The sequence below is a fragment of the Chionomys nivalis genome, chromosome 2 (genome assembly GCF_950005125.1).
Source record: "Chionomys nivalis chromosome 2, mChiNiv1.1, whole genome shotgun sequence".
In the NCBI taxonomy this organism is placed as follows: Eukaryota; Metazoa; Chordata; class Mammalia; order Rodentia; family Cricetidae; genus Chionomys; species Chionomys nivalis.
Genome location: NC_080087.1, coordinates 87,249,416 through 87,274,298, shown reverse-complemented (window position 1 = coordinate 87,274,298; position 24,883 = coordinate 87,249,416). Strand labels below are relative to the sequence as shown.

The following is a 24,883-nucleotide window of genomic DNA, read 5'->3' as shown; positions in this document are numbered from 1 at the left end:
AGTGCCTGCACAGCAGCCCAACTGACGTCTGAAGAAAGTCAGCGAATCCGATGGCGAAGCCTCAGAGGAGGGTTTGCCTTACCTGGCAATCTGGCCAGAAACAGGGAAGGCAGTTGGTCAAAGGAGCCACCATCCATCCCCAGAGCCTGCAAGCTGAGGCCCAAACAAGCACACATGTGAGAACTGAATGAATGAGTCACTGGATTTTCCAAAAGCTACAAGGAGAAAAGGAGTAGGAAGTGTCGGTTCCAAATGTGTCTTCCGATAGATAAAGAATCTTGGGGTCAGAGTAAGGGCACATTTAGTCAAAAAAAAAAAAAAAATAGAACAGCTGAGCACTCTATCTCGTTTTGAAGCTATCTGCCACCACTGATAAACCTCAACTTATTATCTGCAAAATGGGAATATTCACTACAGCTAGCTCATAGTTCTATCATTAGAATTAAATACAATCATCCTTCAATAGCCATGGGAGATCGGTCCTAAGATGCTGTGATACCAAAATCCTCAGATGCACAAGTTCTTTGTGGAAAATGGCATGGTGTTTGCACATAACCTGTGCAAGTCTCCTGTGAAATCAGCTGTAGGGATTTTTTTATAAATAATACTTAAATAATATATAGTTGATATATTGTATTGTTTAGGGGAAATGACAAAGTAATAAGGTATATGTATGTTGAATATAGATTGAGTTTTTAAGTATTTTCAATCCGTGGACTAGTTGAATTCATTGACACAGAACATGCAGACACATAGATACATGGTTAAGTGGATAGATGCAAAGATATATTCATACAGAAATAGAAATGGTATATGGATGAATGGATGAGAGTACATACATGTGCGTATATACATACATAGATAAAATGATTTATAGATAGATGAATAGTGGATGGATGGGTGGATGGATGGGTGGGTGGATAATGGATGGATGATAACAAGTGGATGGATATATAGATAATAGATGGATGGATGGACACTGAGATAAATAATAACATAGTTATAGTTTGCTTTGTTTTGGGTGATAAAACATTCTGACCAAAAGTAGCCTAGGGAGGAGAGAGCTTCCTTTAGCTCTGCCAGGTCACAAGCTATCACAGATGGAACTCAAGGCAGGAACTGAAGCAGAAACCAGGAAGGAACACTGTTGACCGACTTGCTTGCTCCCTCTCACCTGTGCTCAGCCAGCTTACTTATACAACCCAGGACCTTCTGCACAGGAGTGGTGTCACCCACAGCGAGCTAATATCCTGAATCAATTACCAATAAAGACAATTGTCCACAGACATGGCCACAGGTCATTATATCTAGGCAGTCCCTCAATTGAGACTCCATTTTCCTCGTGATTTTTGTTCATGTCAAAGTGACAATAAAACTAACCAACATGAATGGATGGATGGATGGATGGATGGATGGATGGATGGATGGATGGATGGAAAGACATAAAGAAAGATGATAGATAGATAGATACATACATACATACATACATACATACATACACAGGTACTTTTAAACTTAGCATCGGGATAACCAAATAGCTTTATTAAATCAGTTTAGTTGGAGAAATGACTCACAAAAGGAAAAGGACATTGACACAGGCAGGTAAGAGGAGACAGCAGGAGGACCCAGGCGAAACTACACGATGACACTCTCTCAAAAACTAAGGTCTAGGGAGGCTAAATATAATTAAAAATCTATGGAAAGAAGGCACATGTGTCTAGATCCACCTTCCAGGGCAGGAGTGTGTGAATACAGAGGGGAAAGGCCAGCCTAGCTGACCCCTGGCATGGCAGATTCACGCCCCGCCCTATATCTATATCCTCCATCCTTAATTCTGCTCAGAAGCTGCAGAAACCAGGACTAAGTCTTTTGTGCTAAAAAAAAATCTGTCTTTTACCTGTTTAAATTACAATGCCAAATAATTATGTATGTTTAAAAGCTGTCAAAAGTCTGGTTAAATGGTAGCTTTGTCTCGGGCTAAAAATTACTTTTCATTATGACCTATTTAGCCATCATTTGAACCAAATATCTCAGCCCGCACATGTAAATGTGTTTTTGTTTTAAGCTCTGCAGGTTAGGTCAGCAGATGTCTGCAGCCAATACGATCGCCGGGGTGAAGGTGACATGATTTACTCCAGTCGGGCAATTTCTCCATTAAAGCACGGATGTCTCGGATTCATAAGGACAGTGTTGAGCAGATGAACTGTAACGTAGCCTTGCATTTGTCATATCAGGTGATTTGAAAGGAAAGAACAATTATAAAAATGAATGTAATTCTCCGTCGAAGGGGAAAAAAAATCCAGCTTTTGCAGTAGGGGGTAGCTAATTTTCCATAGATTAAAAACAGGTTTCTCAGCAATCCTGCTGCTGTTCATTCCACAATTAAAACAGAAGAAGAGAAGGGCTCGGTGGCAAAGCAGACAGTTGTAGAAATTAGTTATTTGGGGACCCAGAAAGTGGGTTTCCCCTCCAGCATCAAAGGTTATTTCATTCCCCGTAGGGGCATCTCCACTGCCATAAACTGCTCCTGCACCCCCAGCTCCCCACCTCTCCACCCCCCACCCCCCGTTTCTGAGCTACTTTCAATTAGCGGGGATTATTAAACTGGAAACATTTTAAACCGCTGCCGAAGCTGCTTTCCAGCCTTATGAGCTGAGCTGGAGGCATCACAGTAAAAACTGATTGATTAGCAAGGAATGTACTTACAGCAACTGATGCCCAGTGTCGTTTTCTTTGCTTTTTCATGGCTTCTTTGCTCCTACCCCCGCCCACCACATTAGGCATTTGGCTTCTCCCTGCCACCTTCTCCAGCCAGCAGGCTCTGCCTCCAGTGCAGTTGGGATTTACCTTCCTTCAATGCTGTACTTCCCACCTGAACCCCATGGACCATCACGTGTGCTGTCATGCTTGCATCTGCCTCTCCTGTAAAACGATGTCACCAAGGAAGAAAGCAAAACAAGCAAAGCTTAAACCATGATAGGCCCTGAGTTCAAGGGTGACCACTCTTGGATGCTGAGGGGTCAGTCCAGAGTCTTTGTCACTCTGGCCCTGTGGCAGGGCAGTGCATCGTCGTGGGAGCATATACTGGGGGAGGTCTGGTCACCCCACATCCAGAGTACAACAGCTAAACCAAAGTGGTAGTTGTGAGGAAGTGAGAAAGTAGAGAGAAGGAGCTTAGCCCCGCCCCCCCCCTCCCCACACACACACCATAACAGCGAGCCTCCAGGCTTGTGTCAGCTTAAAGACTTAAATCCTGAGTTCGGAGGCAAATGAGAAAATAATCCAAAATGGCAGATGATACCCACTGATAAATGCCCCTGTGTGTGGGCGGGGGGGGGGGGGTTGGAGGAGAACCGCTCACGCCTTGAAACAAAATCTTTCCTTCTAATCACTATTCCAAAGAATCCTTTGGATTCAGAGAGGCTGTGGGGTGCGTTTACGTCCTAAAGTGGGGTGAAAGCAAAGGAAAAGAAAGCTTGCAATCCAACCAGTCTCCCATCTTGAGTGAAGGAAAGGGTTGGAATGAGTTTGCATTGTGGAAGACGTACAATCATCCAGGGGGACAGAAGTACAGCCTGAAAGGTGCTATGCAGATCTTGACTCTCAGACCACCCCGCCTGGGAGCCTGCTTGCAGCTGCCAACAGCTGCCCTGGGGTGGAACCTGCATGAGTAACCGCACGACACTGGTGCAAAGCCAGGAAGATCTGAAACTCTGAAACCAGAAGCCTTGCGAGTTCTAGAGTGGTTACACAATGTGTTAATTGCACACGGCCTTTGGGAAACATTTCCCATCCAAACCAAAATACTGCTGAAGATTTTATAGACTACCGAACTAATAAGAAGCTTAAAATTCTAGTTTAAGACAAAATTTCACCCTGTTACCATCTCCCAAAATTATACCCCTAAGTCATTAATGATTTTTTTATTTGTCTTAGCAGTAGCCTTTACACATTCCAGGCAGTTCACTTCTGGAAACTCCTCCCCTTATATTGCCCCACAGCCTGCCCTACTTCTCTTTGCTACTGCTGTGGTGAGTCAAATTGGGTGGAGAAAGGGCTTCTCTGGTTTCCAGCTCATGGTCCATCATGGTGGGAAGCCAGGCAGGAACCTTGTTCCAGGTGGCTTTCTATTGCTGTGAAAATCCCATAACCAAAAGCAACTCAAAGATGTAACATGAGGGCCGGCTTGTTGGGGTTTCTGTCCTGCCCAGTTCCCATAGCTGGTAAGCCCTCAAAGAAAATCACAGAGTCTACATTAGATATAAACTAATTAGCCCATTAGCTCAGGCTTCTTATTAGCTCTTGTAGTTCATATGAACCCATTATTCTTATCTATGTTAGCCACATGGCTTGGTACCTTTTTCAGCGTGGCAGGTCACATCTTGCTTCTTCAGTGATTTCCACAGGACTGGGGAGGAATGGGCTTCCTCCTTCCCAGCATTCTCCTATTCTCATCGTCCCACCTCTACTTCCTGTCTGGTTGACCCACTTGTACTTCCTGCCTGGCCAATCAGCGTTTATTTAAAATATGATTGACCAAATATAGACAATTCTTCCATGCCACAAAGAAGAAAGTGTTTATTTAATATCTTAGAACTTACAGTTCATCATGAAAAGAAGTCAGGGCAGGAGTACAAGGCAGGAACTCACTGGAGCAGAGGTCATGGAGGGGTGCTGCTACCTGCTTGCTCCCCATGGCTTGCTCAACCTGCTTCTTATATAGCCCAGGACCACCCGCCTAGGGGTGGCCCTGTCCACAGTAGGCTGGGCCCTCCCATGTCAATCATCCATCAAGAAGTTTCCCCAAAGACTTACAGACTTTCCCACAGGCCAGTCTGATGGAGGCCATTCTTCAGCTGAGGGTTCCTTATCACACAACATACTATGTAACAAGTTGACAAAACACCAGCACAGTCATCCTCCTAAGGATGCATGATTGCAGAACCCTGGAGTTCAAGCTCCCAAAGCCAGCCTGTGATGTTGAACTAGTAGACACAACCCCTCCACATCGGCCCTCAACGACACTAACTATTCATGTCATATGTAGGGAACTAATAAATGCTTTTTTAAAGATTGTTTTATTTTTTGTTTTTGTGTGGGTGTGCATGTGTGTGACGCCCATGTAGGCCAGAAGAAGGTGTCAGACGCTCTGCAACTGGAGTTACAGGCAGTTGTGAGCATCCTGACATGGGTATGGGAACTGAACGTAAGTTCTCTGGAAGATTAGCAAGCACTCTGAAATACTGGAGCCAGCTCTCTGGCCCCAATAAACTTTTATTGAATGAATGAGTAAAAGCATCCAACATTTAAGAAGAATCTAAAAATTCTGTCATGAGAAAATAAAGGCAATTAAATATTATAGAAAACAAACATTCTGTCACTGGTAACTCAGAGACTAGCCTTCTAACCCTTTCTCTAAAGGTGGTGTAGGCTTACACAGCCTGTCATCTCAGTACTCAGGAGGCTGAGGCAGAAGGATTGCCCTGAGCTCAAGTTCAGACTAGCACACAAGGTACAAGAGCAGCTGGGGACACAAAGAGAGAGGCAAGACCTTATCCAGATTTAGTGACAACTACATGCACCAAAAAGAAGGGAGGAAGAAAACAGCGATTTCTGCTCAGCAAACATATACCCAATCTCCACAAATGAGAAGCATTGAGAAATCCCCTCTTTGCCTCTGTTCCTTCCACAGAGCTCCGGGACTGCTAAGGCCTCTACTTCCCTGCCTAGAGTCTAGAAGCAGAAGTCTAAGTCCTTGTCTCCTTAATAACAAAGGATAACATTGTGAACATATCCCTGGAAAGCGTTTGAGTTTTGTGTGAACAAACTCTGCCCTTATATTAATATGGGTTTTGTAACGAGCTGAAGCCACCTTTATAACTAAAGTTATAACACACCATGACGTGTCGAGGAGTCAGAAATGTTGTATTTCCTACACTGAACAGCGTGACTTTAAATGTGTAGCCAATCTTTTTAAAAATACTGCTCACAGTTCAGTCTTAAAATGCCATCCTCTGAAATGCCTGGCAAGAAAATACAAGGCTTTGTGCTGGTTCGTTTTGATCATCAACGTGATTAGATTAAGACACACCTGGACCAGAGGTAGCGCATGCCTGTGGTGAGACAGTATTTACCAGACAGGACAGCCCACGTGAACTCACAGAGGCTATGATCACACGTGCAGGATCTGCACAGAATCAGAACAGCCCAGCATGGAAGGGGAGAGGACTCACCAAGTCTCACCTGTGTCCGAGGCGCTCTGGGCAATTGATGGTTCCTGGAGGAGAGGGAGTCTGTTTTCTTCAGAGATGTGACCCCTGAGGAGCTGCCCACGCTCCAGTGGATGACCGTACATGCATGCACACACAGGCAGCACTAATGCTCGGTCAGTTAAAGCAACAAAGCATCACCTGCAGTCAGGGGGAGGGAAGCATTCAGGGGATTGGAGGAGGAGTTGGAGGGGAGGGATAAGAATGGGTTTTACTTAAACACATTTTATGCACGTATGAAGTTCTCAAACAATACTAGCGATGATGATGATGATGACAATGACGATGATGATGCTAATGCAACATCTGGGGTATTATCAAGGCACACATCTGGATGTGAGAGTGTTTCTTAGGGACACTGTCCTATGGGCTGTGGTCCCAGACTAAATCAGAAAGGACTTAAAGAGAGAGCCAGCTAGGCACTAGCATTCATCTTCCTGGTCCACTGAAATGTGAACAAGTGGCCTCATAGTCCTGCCTCCATACAAGCACTGCCATGATGACCTTCTATTCATGATGAACGGCACCCCCAAACCTTGAGACAAATGACCCCTTCTTCCTTAAAGTTGCTTTTTCCTTTAAGTTGCTTCTTTGGTTATTTTTGATAATATAATTTAGGATATTTCTCCCTTCCCTCTCCTCCCTCCAAACCAGTCCACATATCCCACCCTGCTCACCTTCAAATTCACAACCTCTTTTTCGATCAATTCTTATTGTATGCATATACTTGTATATACATATATATTTCTAAACATAAGGGGTTGAGTCCATATAAAGTCACCTGTATATGTGTTTTCAGGGCTGGTTTCTCAGGCGTTTGAGCATAGCAATGAGAAAACTAACTAAAGCAGGCTGCAGGTAATTTCTATACTGCTGGGATATATCTGTCTGACCTTCAGCCGAGGTCCCTCCCTGTACAAAGAAGTAAACATGGTCCCTAACAAGACAGTTTTATTTCTGGGCAACACAATCCTAGTTTGCCATGAGAGTTCTCCTTACAACGTGGCAAAGATTAGATCAAGAGCCAGAGCAGCTTGGTAGAGTCAGTAAAACAGAGAAATGATGCCCAACCCTTGTTCTTAACCAGGACCCTCAGCCTCAAGCAAGTCCCTTGGGTACCTCCTTCCCAATCAGGATGAAGAGAATGCTGGATCCAAAGGACAACCATCAGCACAGTGTCAGGAAAGAGAAAAACAATGTGACATTGTGTGAGGGAGACTCCTGCTGCTACGCACCTTCCAACCCAAGCTGATAAGCTATAACCCTTGCCTCTTGGTCATCAGAGCTACTCAAAAGAACACCTTCATGTGACCTGGTCAAGACACGATGCCTGGTTTATCTCCTGGATCCAGAGTTTTAGAGATTCCAGGAAAGTTGCACATAAGAGAGGAAATTTTTATGGATGGATCAGAGGGGAAGGGGGATAAAATAGGTGCTTGCCAGAAAATTCCCGAAGAGTTGAGTAATGGGGGTTTCACATTGAAAGACCCTGAAAATAAACTAAACTTAACTAAACCGAGGGCAATAAGAGCCAGAAAATGACATCTATGGGGGTTAATGGTCAGTGTCAATTTTAATAGATTTGGAATCACCAAGAAGACATGCCCGTGAGTAGGTCCTTGAAGTTGTTTCCAGAATTGAACTAGTGAGGGGTCTGCCCTGCATGTACGTGGTGCAATCCCATGGGCTGCAGACTTGGTCTGAATAAAAAGAGGGAAAGCAAACAACTAGTTGACCCATGCTTTCCCCACCATGATGCACTGGACCCTCAGACCAACTAATCCTTCCTTCTTGGTGTCACTTTTATTTTTTTTCGAGACATGGTTTCTCTGTAGCTTTGGTGCCTGTCCTGGAACTAGCTCTTGTAGACCAGGCTGGCCTCGAACTCCCAGAGATCCGCCTGCCTCTGCCTCCCGAGTGCTGGGATTAAAGGCGTGTGCCACCATCACCCGGCTTCTTGGTGTCACTTTTTCACTCAACTATTTTATAACTGTAATGGCAAAAGTAAGTAATACAATAGTGAAGGATTTCAACCCTAAGAATGAAACAGACGGTTCTAAGTCCATTATCTTCTAAGATACTTGAATGAATAAACAAGGGAGAAAGCTGTGCACAGTGCTCCCAGCAGGAGACTATGATTCCTTTTACAGCACTGCAAGTGAGTAAGAAGAAGGGGGAAGAAAATCAGTGGCAGAAGGATGAGGAAGAAGAAGAAAGAGAGAAGGATGAAGATAGAGAGGAGGAAGGAGAAAGAAGAGAGGGAAAAGAAAGGAGAGGAGGAGGACGGAATAGAGGAGGAGGGAGAGGGGAGGAAGAAGAAAGAGAGAAAGATGAAGAGAGGGAGAAAAAGGAAGGAGAAGAAACTGAGAAAGAAGAGGGGGAAGAGAAAGGAGAGGAAGAGGGGGGAAGAAGAGAGAAGGATGATGAGAAAAGAGGAGGAAAAGAGGAGGAGGAAGAAGAAAGAAGAGGGAGAGGAAGAAGAGGATGAGGAAGAAGGGGGAGGAAGAGGAAGAAGAAAGAGAGAAGGAGGAAGAGATGGAGGAAGAGAAAGGAGAGGAAGAGGAGGAGAAAGAAGAGGAATAAGAGAGAAGAATGAAAGGAGGGAGGAAAGGAAGGAGAGGAAGAGGGGGAGAAAGAAGAGAGGGCAGGGGAAGGAGAAGAGGAGGAAGAGAGAGGAGAAAAAGAAAGGGGGAAGAGAAGAAGAGGAGAAAGAAGAGGGGAAGAAGAGGAAGGAGAGGAGGAAGAAGGAAGAGATAAGTATGGAGAGAGAGAATGAGAAACGGGGGGGATGGCTGGCACAGAACATCAGCACTAAGCATACAGCATGACAAGACCTAGGTGGGCAGTCAGAGTAGTACTGAGATTATGGGAAAATGCATAGCACGAAGTGCCCTCTGTGTGGTCTCAGAAGCATCTCTCTACAGAGCAGTAACTTTACAAAGGACAGACAGATGGATCCTGGAGGAGGGTCCTTAAGTGGCCAAAGAGCATCACTTGTGTGACACATGGACTAATGTGATTTTTAAAACTGATACAAGAGAGTGTAATATCTTTTCCATTAAAAAAAATAAACTCTGTTACTGGGCTGGCAAGATGGCTCAGTTATGAAATACACTTTCTGCTGAGCCTGACAACCTGAGTTGGAACCAACACAGTGGAAGGAGAGAACAGATGCTCATGTGTTGTCTATAAGCACACAATGACACACACACTAAATAAATACATCAAAAATTTAAGCTCTGTTTTTTTATATTGGAATTACATGGGCAAAAGCGAACCTAAATTATTTTGTGTCATACCTACATTGTAAAGTAAATAATATTTTATTTTTCTTTTATTAATTAATCTTTTCATTTATTTTGCATCCGTACTGCAGTTTCCCCTCCCTTCTCCCCTCCCATTCCCTCCTCCCCCCTCCCTTCTGCCCTACCTGTATCCACTCCTCCTGTTTCTGCTCAGAAATGGGCAGGCCTTCCATGGGTGTCAACAAAGCATGACATATCAAGTTAAGGTAGGACTAAGTTCCTCCCTTTGTATTAAGGCTGGGCGAGGCAGCCCAGTATGAGGAACAGGTTTCCAAAAGCCAACCCAAGTGCTAGGGACAGGCCTGATCCCACTGCTGAGTCCCACAAATAGACCAAGCCGCGTAACTGTCACACATATGTAGAGGGCCTTGGTCAGTCCCATGCAGGCTCCCTAACTGTTGCTCCAGAGTCTGTGAGCTCCTGTGAGCTCAGGTTACTTGTTTCTGTGTGTTCCCTTTGATGACTTTGAATCCCCCACCCCACTCACCTGCTTGTACAATCCTTCCTCCTTCTCAACAAGACTCCTGGAGTTGAGCCAGTGTGTGGTAGTGGATCTCTGCATCTGTTTCCATCAGTTGCTGGATGAAGGCTTTCTGATGACAATTGGGGTAGTGACCAATCTGATTACAGGGGATGTTCAGTTTAGACACCCTTTCTACTGTTGCTAGGAGTCTTAGCTGGAGGCATCCTTGGATGTTTCTCTGGCACCAGGTTTTACCCTGACCCCAAAATGATCCCCATCCAGACATCTCTTTTATTTCTCTCCCTTCCAACCCACTCCCAACCCACCCAATCAGATCCCAAATGTTCCCATCTTTACTTCCCACCCCCAGTTTACCCAGGAGATCTCTTCTGTTGCCCCTTACAGGGAAACCATGAGTCCCTCTTTGGACCCTCCATGCCACCTAGCCTCTCAAGGGCTGTGCATTATAGCCTGGTATCCTTTCTTTTATATCTAATATCCATTTATGAGTAGGTACATATCATGTTTCTGTTTCTGGGTCCAGGTTATTTTATATATTTATTTATTTATATTTTATACTCTGGGTCTGTGTCTGAATAATTGTTTTCTAGGTCCATCCATTTGCCTGCAAAGTTCATGTCATTATTTTTACAACTAAGTAATACTCCATTGCATAAATGTACCACATTTTCTTTATCCATTCTTCAGTTGAGGGACATCTAGGTTTGTTTCCAGATTCTGGCTATTATGAATAACACTGCTATAAACATAGTCAAGAAAATATCCTTGAGGTATACTTTGGGTATATACCCAAGATTGGTATCACTGGGTCTTGAGAAAGATTGATTCCCAATTTTCTTTTTTTTTTTCTTTTTTTTTTTTTTTCGAGACAAGGTTTCTCTGTGGCTTTGGAGCCTGTCCTGGAACTAGCTCTGTAGACCAGGCTGGCCTCGAACTCACAGAGATCCGCCTGCCTCTGCCTCCCGAGTGCTGGGATTAAAGGCGTGCGCCACCATCGCCCAGCTGATTCCCAATTTTCTGATAAACTACCATATTGATTTCCAACAGGGCTTTCCAAGTTTGCACTCCAACTAGCTGTGGAGGAATATTCCCCTTACTCCACATTCTCTCCAACATAAGCTATCATTAGTGTTTTTACTCTTAGCCATTCTGACAGGTGTAAGACTTCAGCACAGAATTCTACCAGACTTTCAAAGAAAAGCTAATAGCATTACTCCTTATATTGTTCCACACACTAGAAATGGAAGGAACATTGCCAAAATCTCTTTATGAGGTTACAGTTACCCTCATACCCAAACCATACAAAACTCAACCAAGAAAGAGAATTATAGATCAATTTCCCTCATGAACATTGATGGAAACCCCCCCCCCAAAAGAAAATACTGACAAACCGAACCCAAGAACACATCAAAAAGATTATCTATCATGATCAAGGAGGCTTCATTTCAGAGATGCAAGGATGGTTCAACATATGAAAATCTATCAAGTAATCCACCATATAAAAAGGAAAGAAAAAAAAACACATGATCATCTCATTGGATGCTGAAAATCATTCAACAAAATCCAACACCCTTCATGATAAAGATCAGTGATATAAGGAACATACTTAAACATAATAAAAGAAATATACAGCAAGTCAACAGCCAATATCAAATTAAATGGAGAGAAAATCAAAGTGATTTCACTAAAATCAGGAACAAGAAAAGGCTGTCCACTCTCTCCATATCTATTCAATATAGTGCTTGAGGCTCTAGCTACAGTGATAAGACAACAGAAGAAAGATAAAGGGAATACATATTGCAAAGGAAGAAGTCAAACTCTCACTATTTGCAGATGACATAATAATATACATAAGCAACCTCAAAAATTCTACCAGGGAACTCCTACAGTTGATAAACACCTCCAGTGATATGGCTAGATACAAAATTAACTAAAATAGAAACAGTAGGCCTCTTATATACAAATGATAAATGGGATGAGAAAGAAATCAAAGAAACATCACCCTTCACAAAAGCCACAAGCAACATAAAATATCTTGGGGTAACTCTAACCAAACAAGTAAAAGACCTATATGACAAGGACTTTGAGTCTTTGAAGAAAAAATTGGAGACACTATCAGGAAATGAAAAGATCTCCCATGCTTATGGATTGATAGGATTAACATAGTAAAAATGGCAATCTTACCAAAAGTAATCTACAGATTCAATGCAATGCCCATCAAAATTTCAACACAATTTTTTAAAGACCTCGAAAGAACAATACTCAACTTCATATGGAAAACAATGAGAAAAAACAAGATAGTTAAGCAATCCTGTATAATAAAGGAACTGCTGGAGGTATCACCATCCCTGATTTCAATCTCTACTATAGAGCTTGGTATTGGAATAAAAAGACACAGGTGAACCAATGGAATCACATTGAATACCCTGACATAAATCTGTACACCTATGAACACCTGATTTTTGACCAAAAAAGCCAAAATTATACAATAGAAAAAAGAAAGTATCTTCAATAAATGGTGCTGGTCTAACTGGATGTCGGCATGAAGAAGAATGCAAATAGATCTATATCTATTTCCATGCATAAAGCTCAAGTCCATTTGGATCAAAGACCTCAACATAAATCCAGTTACACTGAACCTAATAGAAGAGAAAGTGGGAAAAAGCCTTGAACCCATTGGCACAGGAGACAACTTCCTTAGTAGAAAACCAGTAGCACAGATATTGAGAATGACAATTAATAAATGGGAACGCATAAAACTGAAGAGCTTCTGGAAGGCAAAGGACATAGTCAATGAGACAAAAGAGCAGCCTATAGAATGGGAAAAGATCTTCACCAATCCCACATTTGACAGAAGGATGATCTCCAAAATATAAAAAGAACTCAAGAAACTGGACATTAAAATATCAAATAACCCAATCTAAAAATGGGATGCTGATCTAAAAAATTCTTAACAGAAGAATCTCAAATGGCTGAGAAACACTGAAGGAATTGTTCAACATCCTTAGCCATGAGGGAAAATTCAAATGTAAATGACTCTGAGAATACTTTATTAATGATATACTTCAACCATAAGATTTTCGTAAATTCTTTTATTGGATCACTAAGATTTCTGTTTCCAGTAAATTCATCTCCCAATTGTTCCATGGAAAGTAAGCCTGTCAATCTTGGCAAGGGCCCATTTCCAATAATATTTGATTGATGTTCATTTGGGGTTGATTTTCCATAGGTGCAACTGTGCCCAACATGGTCTGGATTTCACAATCTGTGGTCACAAAGGGACAAGTCTCTGATTCACAGACAATACACATGTGAGCACACCCAAAGCTGTTGATTCTCAAGGAGTCATTTTTCCAAAAAGCTTTAACTCTTCTTTGGAACCAGTTTTGTGTGAGTCTGGGTTTCGTTTTCCACGTAAATTTACATAATGGCACTTTAATGCTTCCGCTGACATTTCCTGTAACTTGTGCGGGTCACACACGGAACCGAAAGTGGTTTCAGGGTTTGAACATAATTCAAACTGCCTGCTCAGTTTTTTTCCTCTGTGTGTATTCAATTACAAGGGAAACATAATTTTTAGAATGACGTCGTCTCTCAGTCATCATGTAGTGAGAGGTGAGGCACTATGAGGTTTCCTCCTCTCCACGTTAATTGTTGAGATGTCATGGGTGCAGTTTCCCTGTCTCAGATAGAGGGCACTGTCTCATGGCAGATGTCCTGTTCTCTGATTCTTAACAGCCTTTCCTCCCTCTCTTCCACAATGTCCCCTGTACCTCAGCTGTAGGGAATGTGTTGATAGATGTATCTGTTGGGGCTGGGCACCCCAACACCGTTGTTCTTGCACTTGGACAAGTTTGGGATTTCTGTAATGGTCTCCATCTGCTGCAAAAGTTTCTTGATGACAGAACAAGCATCACTCCCTAATTGCTTATCCAATACAGAATGAGCAGCCTTGAAATCTCATACAAGTGAGGAACAATAAATGGGTTTTGTTACATATACATATATACGTAACAATAATGATTCAAGAAAAAGAGGCCATGAATTTGAGAGGGAGCAGGGGAACACAGGAGGAATTGGATAGAGAAGAGGCAAAAGGGGATGACGTAAATATAGTACTCATATGTGGAATTCTCTAAAGTAAATAAATAAACAAAAGGTACTCCTTCAATACTAAAGGAGTTATCTGAAGTGTCATTTGAAGCCAGCATCCTCCTGCACCAAACATGATGATGCTTAGGTCAAAGCCTGTGGATAAGTGATTTTCGAACCATACATTCTAAATACAGCTTCTGATGAGTCATCAGTGTGCTTTATTGTGATTGGCATGCTTGCAATTTTATTTTGCAAATAATTGACTTACAGAACATGTTGTTTAAGGTTCCACCAGTCATATCCAGATGTTCAGGCCAAAGCTTTAATATTTGTACCCACAAAAAAGGAATGGATTGCCTCCTTTCCTTTTGTGATAAAACTCCATGGCCAAGGCAACTTCCAGAAGATAGGATTTATTTGGGTCTACAATTCCAGAGAAGTAGAGTCTGTGATGGGGAGTCTTTGATGGCAGAGTGTTGGAGGAGACTGCTGGTTGGTTCCTGGCCACCCGGCTAGCTTAGACCCAAAATAATCACACAGAAACTGTATTAATTAAATCACTGCTTGGCCCATTAGCTCTAGCTTCTTATTGGCTAACTCTTATATTAATTTAACCCATTTCTATTAATCTGTATATCACCACGTGGCTGGGGGTTACCAGGTAAAGTTCACAGCATCTATCTCCAGCAGCTCCATGGCTTCTCTCTGACTCTGCCTTCCTCCTCCCATGCTATAGGCCAAGCCAGTTCTTCATTCATTAACCAATAAAAGCCACACATAGACAGAAGGACCTCCCACACCAGCAGGGCAGAGGTTGGCAGCAGCAACTGAAAGTTGAGAGAATGAGTTCAGAATGGGGCCAGGCTTTAAAGTCTCAAAGCACACCCCCAGAGACACACTTCCTCCAACAAGGCCACACCTCCTAATCCTTCCCAAACAGCATAAGCAACTGGGCATAAGCATTCAAATGCTCAAAACTCTGGGGGACATTGATCATTCAAAGCATGACAGTGGGCAAGATCCAAGGAACCAAAGATAAGCTGCCAGTACCTCATGTCCATGCTGTTCCCTGGCCTTTGGCTGCTGCTGGTGCCCCTTGTTGCTTTTCTGTTAATCTGTTACCATGGACAACCTGAGCTCACTGCTACCAGAGCATCTGCCCCAGTCATGCATGGGTGCCATGATCCCTCCAGACTCCACACACAAGATGAAATTATCAAGGATTTTCCAAATGACCAAAGGAGATCTTGGCAGATCATGCCCAGGCCCAGCGTGTAGATTAAAGCATTTATGGGTTTAATTTTAATTTTTAAAAATGTTTTATCACTTGTCAACTTATTTATTTTAAGGTAAATCTATGATGATTATGTATTTATCTTTTTAATTTGCCTTTGTTCTTGAGAAATTTACATGTGTATACAGTGAAATATAGTTATATCTATGATTCCCCAGCCCATGGGTGTATCCTTCAGTGTGTGGTCAGACACAGGCGTGATACTCCTCTAAACTGTTACAGCAATGCATTGAAGTTGAACTGTATATCCCATTGAGAGAGAGGAGCCTAAAGCTTAGTATTTGACCAGATCCCATTCCTGATGAACATCATGCCAGGGTGGCTCCCAGGATTCCTTTGTTCCTCTGAAGGTGAGCATGTGCAGGCAAGGGTGGACTCTGCAAGCAGATGTAGCTGGTCAGAAGTCAGGGCAGAAACTGGAGCCCAGGAGCATCCTTCCCTGTAGCTGGTCAGATGTCAGGGCAGAAACAGGAGCCGAGAAGCATCCTTCCCTACAGCTGGTCAGATGTCAGGGCAGAAGCACAAGCCCAGGAGCATCCTTCCCTGTAGCTGGTCAGATGTCAAGGCAGAAGCACAAGCCCAGGAGCATCCTTCCCAGCCCAGGCTGCTTGTGGTCCTCACCTCCATCACGAGCTTAGTCGCTGTCCCACATGTCCAGTGGCACATCTTGATCTTCCCACTGCAATATGCCCCGATTCATGGCAGCCCTCGGGTGCAGAGGACAGAAGGGAGGCCCACCTTTGCCTTTGGCACTTCCCAAGCAGTGAACCTGCCTACCAGAGGTGAAAGGTAAGGTAGGCTATGCCCCTCAAAACTGCCCAAGTAACTTCAGAATTCAAGTTTACCCTGTGCTGGGAAATGTACATCTGTAAACAGTTGCATTTTGTATCTGTGGGTTCCATACTAGTGTATTCAACCTACTGTCTTCTGAAAATACTCAAGGAGAAAACAAATCCAGAAAGTTCCAAAGAGCAACACTGGAATTTGCTGAGCCTGAGTCTATACAAAGGAATCCGAAGATGATTCTGACACGTAAGGAGGGAGTGAGAGTTACTCACCAACACAATATCATTCCATAAAAGGAATCCAGCATCTATAGATTGAATATGCACACTGTCTTAGAACCAATCCCCTGACCCTACTGAGGGAAAATTCCCCACGGGCACCTCCTCTATCCATGGTGCATAGTTGGAGGGCTCATGCTTCTGCAGGTGCCTATAGCAGCTGTGTGTTCATGGCTGCGACAAAAATGTCATAGCTGGGTGGCAACCGTCCATGACAGGTCTCCACCTCCCTCCTGCTCTTCAGCTCCTTCTGCCCCGTCTTCTGAGATGTTCACTGGACCTTGTGGGAAGGAGGTGACAAATGCACATTTAAGGCTGTGTACTCTTCAGTCGCTTATTCTTTGGTACTTTGACCAGGTCTGAGTCTGCCTTAACTATCACCAGGATGGCTATTCCGGTGCAGGTGCACCATACACACTAATAAGATCAGGATGAATGACATTTCCATCTCCTTAGCAAGTGTCTGGGTTTGGTACCTTCAAGCTCTTCTCTGGATGGATCGCATTAATATATACGATTTTTACACGTTACTCAAAATTTAATGCTTAAAGATGTGAAAATCATACCCTGATTAAGTCATTACACTATAAATAAATGTGTGTGTTTGTGGTGTGTGTGTTTATCACACTGTACACATATTTACACTGTTTACAATTAAAGTATAGAGCTAATAAAATACTTTTTTAAAAAGAATAGAAAGCTAGATGTGGTGGGTGACTACAGGAAACACTGTCTCCTAGACACAGAAGGACAGTTACACGCGTGGATACACAACAATTATGACATCATTCACAAGCTCTTCATAACCTCAAGCCAGACAAAATCCCAGTATGCAGTGTGGACAATGGGCAGGAAGTCCCACCCCTAGATGAAGAGCTGTGGACATTTGATAGCTTCTGGGAGAGGGAGAGTCCATTTTCTTTGAGAAGGTAACATTGGGTAGGTGGACAAATTCCAGGCAGGTCCCACCCCTAAGAGTATTTGGTAGCATAAATTGGATATAACAGGCTCAAAAGAAAAGAAGAACATAAAGTTGAGTAGGTAGAGAGGTGGGGTGGACCTGGGAGGAATTGAGAAGGGAATGTCTATGATCAAAATGCACTGTATGACATTCCCAAAGAATTAATAAAAATATTGTTGCCGGGCGATGGTGGCGCACACCTTTAATCCCAGCACTCGGGAGGCAGAGGCAGGCAGATCTCTGTGAGTTTGAGACCAGCCTGGTCTACAGAGCTAGTTCCAGGACAGGCTCCAAAGCCACAGAGAAACCCTGTCTCGAAAAAACCAAAAAAATTAAATAAATAAAAATAAAAATATTGTTTTAAAAAAAATAAAAAGAGTAGTGGAGAAGCAATAAAAAAGAGAAATGGGGTTAGGGATATTGTTCACTAGAATGCTAGGCTAGTACGCAGGTGGCCCCAGGTTTAATTCACAGCATCATCAAAGAAAAAATGAAAATTAAATCTTTCTTAGGGTAACATGAGGGTAGAAGTCTTTATGATGGAAAAAATTCCTGGAAACAAAATTCTTACCTAGAAGACAGTAAGATAGGATGGACTTTATTTTCTTATAAACAGAACAAAGCCTTTTAAACAGGTGAGCATGAAATGGAAATGAGCCGGATGTCTCCATGGAGAGATTTGGTGTGGGTCAAACACAAAGTGCAGATTTTTGATCTTGTAAAGGAGCACACCTACAACAAAATGTTCTGAAAAGTTGAGAAAATGCATTCATACATTTATTCATACAGCAAATAAATATTAAGGTCTTCTGTGCCAGGAAAAGTGATGAGCATACACTTGCCAGACAAACACAAACAAAAATAAATCTGAGATGATAAGATGAATATTTAACAAGGTAGACAGTGGTCAATGTGAATCTTTTCCCTCCCAAGCTTTACCAGGTACAGAAAGCAAAATTTAAAGGACCTATTCAACATTATTGAGAAATTTGATGATATATATGTGTATACTATATACATGTAAATATACAAAACATGTTCTACTCAAGGGTCCAATATCACATTTGAACAAAATGAATAGGACCAATAGTGTTAGTAACCTTGAATATATGTTCATAGTACAATATAAAACAGGTAAGATAACACACTCAATATCCATACTGGACATCTGACAATATCATTAAAAAAAAAAAACTCAAACACTCTCATACTTACACACAAACATCTCAAAACTTTACCCAAAGTCAGATAGGGTAGCCACTAACCACAGTAGCTAATATAACTGATTATAGTTAAACTAGAAAATCAGGGTTTTAGTCTCATTTGTTATAATGGTGCATTCAGTCAATGCCATTCCGGCCAGGATGGATACAAAAGATTTCTGTCATGAGAAAGTTCTGTTGGGCAATGAGACATACAAAATGCAGCTGTAAACTCGATATAGCACTTGGAGAATTTTCCTATGCACAAAAGAAGGCTCAACTTTTTAAAAATTTAATTGTGATGAATAATTAAAAATCACAATCTTAGCACAAGATGTGTTCATTGCCGCTGGTTTGTCTTTGTTTCTAGGTCCTCTCAGCAGGCACTGCTGAGAAATATGGGGTGTGTATTCACACTGCACAGCATATTCATTTCAATAATATTTCCATATCTAGAGATGGGACATGGATGGATGGATGGATGGATGGATGGATGGATGGATGGATGGATGGATGGGTGGGTGGGTGGATGTGTGTGCAGGTTGGTGGGTAGATGGATAGGTGGCTGGGTGGGTGGACTGGTAGATAGATCCACAGATGTAGACATTAAAAACCATGATTTAAACTTCTCCTTTGGACTCCACTCCAATGCAACAGGATAAATTTTTAATTGCTTCTTTTCCACAACAATTAGAAGCTAAAATCTCATTGTCATCACTATTTGGATTTATTTGATCAGTCATAAAACTTAGAGAAAATAGGTTCACAATTCTAACCCATTCCCAATTATAAGAAGGAAATCTGCTAAAAATAAGATCAACTAAGAATCAGAATTTGTTTATGCCTGGTTGGATAGCTAGTTAATAGACTGTGGTTGGTTGGTGTTTTGCTTGAATGGTCGTTTGTTTGTTTGTTTGTTTGGTTGGTTGGTTGGTTGGTTGGTTGATTGGTTAAGTGTTTGGTGGTTAGTCGGTTCATTTTTTAGTTAGTTGCCTGCTTCCCTTCTTGTTTGATTGCTTGACTCATTGGTTAATTGTTTGGTGGTTTGGTTGGTTGGTTGGTTGGTTAATTGGTTAGTTGGTTAGCTGGTTGGATTGTTTGTTGGCTGACTTGTTAGTTGTTTGGTTCATAGGCTTATTGGTTGCTTGCTTCCTTGCTTGCTTATTTAATTGGTTGGCTCAATGGTTAGTTGTTTGGTTGTTTGGTTGATTGGTTTACTCTAGGCAGGCTATTTAAAATATTTTTAAGCTGGGGCAGGAAAAGTATTAAATGAACCTGAAAGAAATATCTTTCTGTGCCAGAAAACAAGAAAGCATGGAAAGATTCATGAAGACATGTCAAAGAAGACAAAAGCTATATTAAAAAGATCCACATTGTCAAATTCTAACCAATTTGAATGTCAAAATATTTTTATGTGTTGACAGTAACGGACTAAAGCCTATGATGTCATAGGGCTATAAATTAACACACTATTGTTAATTAAGGAAATAAAAAGAAAAATGGTAAGTATAATAATAATTAATATAGAATGAAGGATAGAGTTAGAAAATCATCAGCATATAAAAAACTAATGAGTGAATATTGATGAAGCATAAAGAATTCATAAAGCATAAAACTATCTCCGCACAAATTAGCTATTGATTACAAAGGCGAGGAAAGAAATAGGTTGACCAAATAATCAAAGAAAAGAAAACCAATGTTGGAACTTGTGCTACCTAACTGCACACAGCAAGAGGAGCACAGTCTTGTTTACTAGTCATTCCTGACAGAGTAGAAACCAGATCTAGACACATAGGCATCAAGACATGGCCCCAAATGAAAGCTAACTAAGTAGCTTATGTTCTTCAAGACTGAAGGTCAAGAAAGGCTGAGAAGGCTGCAAAGACCAAGCAACTCAAGACAGTACCTGATCCTGGATCATACCCTGCAGGAGAAAAAGAGACAACCATTAATGGGCAATATTTGGATAAGCAGCAGAATTGAAATATGAATTGTGTGCTAGAAGGGGAATTATTCCTACTTATTCACAAACAATTAGAAAAAATATTAGTGTGCATAATAATATTCACCAAATATTAACATATGTATAATAATTATAAATATTAGTATAATTGGTATGTATATGTATATTTGTATATAAATATATATATTGATATGTATATATATATATACATATACATACCAATCATGGCTATATACAGGTAGAAAATAAATGAAGTAAGTTTAAATAATTGGTAAAGGATAGTGGGAATTCGTCAAACTATTCTTGTGACTAATCAAAATTAGAAATAATAACATAATAAAAAACTTAAAAATAATTAACAGTTGCAGCTTTCTAAATTTAATTATTACTGTCTGTGGTGACACACTCCCATATTCCCAATGCTCAAGGGATCTCAGGTTGAAGCCAGACTGAGCATAGCATGACCTTGTCTGGATAAATGTTTTAAAAAGTTAAATTTCTGACAGCCGTCCAAACTCCTGTCCTCGTCTCTTGCTTTACTCTCCTCTCCAGACAACATGAGATTCACCACCTGCTCCACCACGTTTTCCACCAACTACCGGTCCCTGGGCTCTGTGTGGACACCCAGCCAGCAGCGCGGCCAGCGTCTTTGCAGGTGCCGGGGGCTCCGATTCCCGGATCTCCGTGTCCCGCTCCACAAGCGTCCGGGGTGGCTCTGTGGGGTCTGCAGGCCTGGTTGGAACGGGTGGCATTCAGACCAAGAGGGAGACCGTGCAAGACCTGGACCACCAGCTGACCAACTACCTGGACAGGGTGCAGAGCATGGAGACCGAGAACAGGAGACTGGAGAGCGAAATCCCAGAACATCTGGAGAAGAAGGGGTCCCAGGGCGTCAGAGACTGGGGCCACCATCTCAAGACCATTGAGGACCTGAAGGCTCAGATCTTTGTGAATTCTGTGGACAATGACATCATCGAACAAAGCTCGTCTTGCTGCTGATGACTTCAGAGTCAAGCATGAGACAGAACTGGATATGCACCAGTCTGTGGAGAGCAACATCCATGGATTCGGAAAGGTAGCAGATGACACCAACATCACAAGGCTGGAGCTGGAGACAGAAATCGAAGCCCTTGAGGAGGAACTGCTGTTCATGAAGAAGAACCATGAAGAGGAAGTCAAAGGACTGGAAGCCCAGATTGCCATTTCTGGATTGACCATGGAAGTGGATGCGCCCAAATCCCAGGACCTCAGCAAGATCATGGCTGATATCTGGGCCCAGTATGAGAAGCTGGCTCAGAAGAACCGTGAGGAACTAGACAAGTACAATGCCAGCAGACTGAGGAGAGGAGAGCACCACGGTAGTCACTACCCAGTCTGTGGAAATCAGAGGTGCTGAGGCCACACTCACAGACCTGAGGCACACCCTCCAGGCCTTGGAGATTGACCTAGATGCCATGAAAAATCAGAAGATCAGCCTTAGGGGCATGGAGGCCAGATACGACATGCAGATGGTGCAGCTCAGTGGAGTCCTTCTGCATCTGAAGTCAGAGCTGGCACAAACCCGGGCAGAGGGGCAGCACCAGACCCAGGAATATGAAGCCCTGCTTAACATCAAGGTCAAGCTTGAGTCTGAGATGGCCACCTACCGCTGCTTGCTGGAAGATGGGGCAGACTTCAGTCTCTGTGGTGCCCTGGACTCCAGTAACTCTGTGCACACTGTCCAGAGGACAACCACCTACATGGTCATGGATGGCAAAGTGGTGTCCGAGACCAATGACACTACAGTTCCGAGGCACCGAGGCTGAGAGAAGGAGGCTACCCCTGGGAGTTCCGAGGCACCAAGGCTGAGAAGGAGGCTACCCCTGGGGACTAAGGGACCAATCAAAGTTGAAAGATCACTGGGAAAAAATGTTGAATTTCTAAGTAAATTTAAGAATGAGTTTCTCAAATAAAAATATTAAAACTCTAAAGTTCAATCAAGGTAAAAAAGAAAAAAGGAGAAGAACTAGAAGAACTGAAAGATCTGGCTATGGTGGTACACTCTTTTAATCCCACTGGTAGAGATGCAGAGGCCGGAGGATCTGTGAGTTAGGGACAAGTCTGGTCTACAAGTGACTTCCGGGTCAGTCAGGGGTACACAGTAGTTGTTTCTCAAGATGTAAGATCTCAGTTACTTCTCCAGTAACATGCCTGTCTGTCTGCTGTCATGCTCCCCAGGGTGAGGGTCATGGACTAGACCTCTGAAACTGTAAGACTTCTATAAGTCTTCTTGGTCATGGTATCATATCAGAGCAATAGAAAAGTAACTAAGACACCTAGAATCCCCCAGTGAGGGGCTGGAGTGTGACTCAGCGGTAGAGCCCCTACCTAGAATCCCCCAGTGAGGAGCTGGAGTGTGACTCAGCGGTAGAGCCCCTGCCTAGAATCCCCCAGTGAGGGGCTGGAGTGTGACTCAGCGGTAGAGCCCCTGCCTAGAATCCCCCAGTGAGGGGCTGGAGTGTGACTCAGCGGTAGAGCCCCTGCCTAGAATCCCCCAGTGAGGAGCTGGGAGCGTGGCTCAGTGATAGAGCACTTTTATAACATGTCCTTGATTGGATTCCCAGCATCCAAAATAATTAATTTGAAATTTATAAATTAAGAAAATTAAAGAGACAGACTTATGGGAGGTGTGTTATTGTCTGGTAATACTGCATGACAAGAATGTACTTGTCAACTATTTTAGGACTTGAGTTCTGTCAAAACCCTTTTAGAGGAAAATACACAAAAAGTTCTGAAAATGAGAATTATAAGCAAGACATAGCATACCATCTATTAAAGCATATGACAGAATTATAGCATTAAGGCTGTGGAAGTAGCACAGGGTGGGAGTGGGAATAGAGATGAAAAAGTAAAAATATGCAATGTTTATAAGAAGAATTCAAAAACCCAATGAGCACACCACAAGTCTGTGTGCACCATTAGATACCAGAGAAGTGTAACTCAAGGAGCAGAAAGGGCTGGAAATGACGCAGTCGGTGAAGAGGGGGAGCTGGGTAGTGCTCCCCCATTTCAAATGCCCCAGCAAATTTCTATGGCCCTTCTGGAAAGCTAGAGAAACACTTCAAAGTGCAATTTCAAAGGCTTTACTGGTGGGTGGAGAGATGACCAAGCAGAGATGGCTCCTTGTTGTTCTTTTGGAGGACCCGAGTTCAGTTCCCAGCTCCCACATCAGGCAGCTTACACCCGGCTCAGCTCTGGTTCCCCGGAATGTAAATTCTCTTCAGTCACTGCACTTACATGCACAAACACACACGTAACGTTAATTTTTAAATAAAGTCGCATATTTAAAGGCTATGCTATTATTTGAACGTGTACCCCCCGAACACACCTTTGTACAGCAGGCTCTCATGTGTGTAAGGCACTGAACACGCGGAGGTTGGCGGACAGAGACTTGGAGGGATGTGTGCCTCCTGCAGCCTGCACCTGCAGTGTCTCCGTGTCCGTCTCTGCTGCCGCCGCTGCCGCTGCTGCTGCTGCTGGTTTCCCCCTCATCTGTTTTAGCACTTCCATGCCTCCAGACAGTTTCCAGTGGCAAAGTTGTAATCTGTTCATTCACTCGTTTGTTATGCGAGTCGAGCATGGTCATAAAAAGAAGCCCACCCCAGCCGGAACACATGCAGCGGCTCTTCACCCAGAAACAGCTGGGTCCTGTTAAGGGAGTCAGTCTCTACCTCCTGTTTGGCAGACACTCAAAGGGAAACAAAGGGGTGGGAAGCTTTTGAGGATGAAAAAGTAGCGAAAGCCTCGAGTGTGCCCTATTGGCGTGGGGAGGCTGTGGGCATGCTAACCCGCATTAGGTGCTCTGTGCGGTTACTTAAAAGTAAGTATTGGCATCCTCCTAAGGCCTAAGTAGAAAGCATAATTGTGGATACTTCCAGTTATTAATTAAGCCCAGTCCACTGTTACTCAACTATGGTTTTCTAGCCTGGTCCCTGAACTTGTACTAGAGACAACTTGTTCACTTCCCGGGCCAGTCCCTGCAAATTGTGGGTTATAGGTTAATCTTTGTGTATCTATATGGTCTGTGGGTCATCCGCTTGTCTGGTCAGTCTCCCATAAGCACAGGGGAACATGCTGGAGACAATGGTTAGTGCTACTTGTCGATTTGGCAGAATCGAGAGTCACCTGGGAGATGGGCCTCAGGGTATGCATATAGGGGATGATGTGGATTAGGTCAATTAATGTGGGAAGCCCCCATTTGATTGTG

At 42.9% G+C, this 24,883-nt stretch overlaps 1 pseudogene; it reads left to right on the top strand.

Annotated features, from left to right (window-relative positions):
• Positions 1–21,194: 21,194 nt before the first annotated feature.
• Positions 21,195–22,442, top strand: LOC130869239 (keratin, type I cytoskeletal 18-like; annotated as a pseudogene).
• Positions 22,443–24,883: the final 2,441 nt, after the last annotated feature.